Genomic DNA, 3,955 nt, shown 5'->3' with positions numbered 1-3,955 from the left:
TTGTTCACCCCTTCACCTTTTTGAAGTTGGATATTGTAAATAATCTTTTATTAGCCGAGGTATAGAATACAAGAGCTGGGAGTTTATGTTGGAACTGTATAACTCATTGCTTAAGCCACAACTGGAGTACTGTGTGCAGTTCTGGTCACTTCATTACAGAAAGGATGTAATTGCACTAGAGTATAGGAGGAGATTTACGAGGATAAAAGCAAAATACTGATGCTGGAAATCTGAAATAAAACCAAAAAATGCTGGAAATATTCAGTAGGTCTGGCAGCATCTGTGGAGAGAGAAGCAAAGTTAACTTTTCAGGTCAGTGACCTTCCATCAGAACTGTTCTGTTGAAAGGTCACTGACCTGAAACATTAACTCTGCTTCCCTCTCCACAGATGCTGCCAGACCTGAATACTACCAGCATTTTTGGTTTTATTTCAGATTTATGAGGATGTTGCCAGGACTGGAAAAAAGGCAGCGGAGGAAAGATTGGACAGGCTGGGGGTTGTTCTCCTTAGAACAAAAGGAGGCTGAGGGGGAGATCTAATTGAAATGTGCAAAATTCTGAGGGGCCTGGATAAAGTGGAGGTGAAGGGTCTATGCACCTTAGCAGAGAGGTGAGTGACAAGGGGGCAGAGATTTAAAGTGATTGGTAGAAAAGTTAGAGGGGGAGGAGGAAAAACTTCTTCACCTAGAGGGTGTTGGGGGTCTGGAACTCACTGCCTGAAAAAGGGTAGCAGAGGCAGAAACCCTCAACTCATTCAAAAAGTGTCTGGATATGCACCTCAAATGTCATAATCTGCAGGATCTGCAAATGCTGGAAGATGGGATTAGAATAGGTAGATCGTTTTTCAGTCAGCACAGACATGGGCCAAATGGCCTCTTTCAATGCCTTAAACTTTCTATGATTCTATGATCTTGTGAAAACAACTGTCAGCATACACAGTAGCAAGTGGATAAAGGTGCAGGCTACAGCAAGGCCTCTTGCCAATTCCCAACATGTATACTTTCTGTGGAATGAGTACTTCCATTGTGGCTCAGTTTGACCGAATTTAATCTCCAAGGGAGTCTAGGGTTATGGTGTGGGGGGTGGGTGTCAGCAGCAGGAAAGTGGAATTAAGGCCACAACCAGATCAGCCATGATCTTATTGATTGGCAGAGCAGGGTTGAGGGGCCGAATGGCCTATTCCCATTTTGATCTTAGCGCAATTGTCTCAAGTCAACTTCCACACACACCCCTATTTTCATCCCAACACTATAGTTGTGGAGGCATGAACACATGGTATGTCTTAAAGGGCAATTGAATTTTTTGGTGCTAATACAGACTGCCAAGGAGCACTCAGAATTAAAACAAGTTCTGCCAATGTGAAACATTTGCAGGGCGCAGGGGGGATGGTGCTGTAAAGTTGCCATGGCGAAAAAGGCAGAAATCCCTTACCTCCGGCAGACATACATGCAGACACTAAAATTGACTTAAGTCTCAACTGTCATGTCTAACACTCTTCAAAAGAATTACCCACTAACATTGCTTGAGCTACTTATATGAAGTTGCCACTTAGTTGAGCTGACAATGAGCTGCCAGCATTCTTTCTTCCCAGGTTTTAGCAGCAAAAAATAAAAAAAAAAATCCACTGCTTTCAGCTGAGGAACAGATTGGAAGACCAAACTGGGTAGTAGCAGTTCCTACTACCTTCAAAACTACTTCTCCCACAGAAGATTTTTCAAGTTATTTGTAATGCCAAATTTGGGTGCTTAGTTTTGAAAATGGCAGTTAAGAAATTGAAAGACAGTAATTGTGTATGTACTTTAACAGTCTTAACCCTACAAATTCAAAAGATGGAATCAAAGTTGCAGGTAGTGCCTAGGAGGGATTCTGACAGAAGACAGAATCTGGCAGTCAGCATGTGTGTATTGAAAGACCAGTATTTTCAGTAGCAGGTAAGGGTATCCAAATCAGACAAAAATAACTACAATCCTGAACCCCTATACAGGTATGAGAGATTATTCTTAAATTTGTATTTAATGTGGTACATTCAAAACAGACTTTAATAGGACAGACCCCACAACAGCACACGAGAGAACTTATGAAACCCTTTTTACCCCATTAAAAGATTTTTTTTTGAAAAAGGATACATTGCAACTAGTTGCAGATTAAGGGAGGAAAAAGATTACAATTCCTCAATTAAAGATGCCCTGAGGAATATGAAGCAGCTATGAAAACCTCAAATTAAAATAGAGTAGCAGAGCAAAAGCTCCAAAAATACTCTCTAGAAAGGTTGCCCAAGTAACTTGGCATTGGTAAAGACAAGGGAACAGAAGGGAGAATTTAACAAGGTCATGGATCCACTTCACTCATTCCCAACGTGCAACTTAAAATCTGGCTGGAAATTGGAGAACTGTATTTATTCTAAATGTGTTTGGGAGCAAGTTAGATTTCATAATTCATAGAATGAACAGGAAACAAAGTTGCAAGTAAACTGCTACAGACATCATTGGGTTAAAACCCTCAGCATCTTCAGGTAGACTTCACCCAGAAAGAGACACTACAGACAAAAGATAAATTCAATGTAGTTTATTATGAAAAAAAAGTTAAAACAAAAAGTATGCTGTTTTCTTGGTATGCATTACTTGAGTACATTTTGTAGCTCTGAAGCCCCCTTTTAAACCATCACCCCGCCACCCCCCCCCCCAAAACAAACTAAAAGGCATATCCTCCAAACTCTCTGTTTCTGCTTCTATTGCTAACACCATAATCCCCCCTGTAGGGTCCAGCAGCATATTTTTCCATACCACCCCCTCCTCTCATGGGGCCATAGTTGGACTGCTCAGGGGAATAGCTCCCAAAGTTATCATAGGCATCGTGGAAATTTCCACGATCGTATCCACCGCCTCCTCTATAGCTCCCAATTTGATCACCATAACTTCCGCCTGAGAAGGAACGGTCACGCCGAGGATACCCCCCATCACCATAACCACCATAGACGTCTCCTCTGTTTCCTCTATCATTGTAGTAGCCGCCTCCGCCGCCATGGGCACCATACCCAGCTGCATTTCCAAAATTGCCATTACTCCGACCATTTCTCGGGCTAAAGTTGCCAGCTCGACCGCGAGGTCTAGTTCCGCTCTGCATCTCCTCCTTCGACAAACCTTTCTTGACTTCACACCGGTAGCCATTAATCATGTGGTACTTCTGTATAACCGCTTTATCAACAGAATCATGGTCATCGAAGTACACAAAGGCAAAGCCTCTTTTCTTGCCAGTCTCTCGGTCACAGATCACATCTACCTTTTCAATCATACCATAGTCTGCGAAGTAGCTTTGTAAATCATTCTCGCCAAGGTTCTCTTTTATACCGCCAACAAAGATCTTCTTTACCTTCATGTTGAAGCCAGGTTTGTTGGAGTCTTCCCTTGGCACAGCTCGCTTCAGATCCACCGTGCGGCCGTCTAAGACATGAGGCCTAGCAGCCATTGCAGCATCCGCCTCGCTCGGCGAAGAATATGTGACAAACCCGAAGCCTCGGGGGCGCCTGGTGATCGTATCTTGTACGACAACACAGTCAGTTAGCTTCCCCCATTGCTCAAAATGGTTCCTGAGGTTTCCTTCCACCGTTTCAAAGCTGAGCCCGCCAACAAATAGCTTGCAGAGCTGTTCCCTCGCCATGTTGTACAAGCGCTTTCACTACACACTGCAGGAGACTGACTGACTGCCTAATGAGCGGTATATAAACCAGCGAGAGGGGGGCGGGGCATCGCTTCAGCTCCGCCGCTCTGATTGGTCAGTCTCTGGCTGCTAGGTAACCTCAGCCCCATTCTGTGCTGCAGTTCAGGAGCCTGTCTGTTCCATTGTCCTCAAGATCGATGCTTTGGAGTGATCACCTCAAACTGCAACACTTGGGTAGTGTTTACTTGAAATATAAAATTAGTGCTTCAATACCAGAGGGCAAGTTTTAACTTTTCT

At 43.6% G+C, this 3,955-nt stretch overlaps 1 pseudogene; it reads right to left on the bottom strand.

The window, feature by feature from the left end:
• Positions 1–2,551: 2,551 nt before the first annotated feature.
• LOC137375915 (heterogeneous nuclear ribonucleoprotein A3 pseudogene) lies at positions 2,552–3,713 on the bottom strand (annotated as a pseudogene).
• Positions 3,714–3,955: the final 242 nt, after the last annotated feature.

The sequence above is a fragment of the Heterodontus francisci genome, chromosome 12 (assembly GCF_036365525.1).
Source record: "Heterodontus francisci isolate sHetFra1 chromosome 12, sHetFra1.hap1, whole genome shotgun sequence".
Classification (NCBI taxonomy): Eukaryota; Metazoa; Chordata; class Chondrichthyes; order Heterodontiformes; family Heterodontidae; genus Heterodontus; species Heterodontus francisci.
Note: the sequence above shows the minus strand (reverse complement) of the source record. Positions and strands in the feature narration are given on the sequence as shown.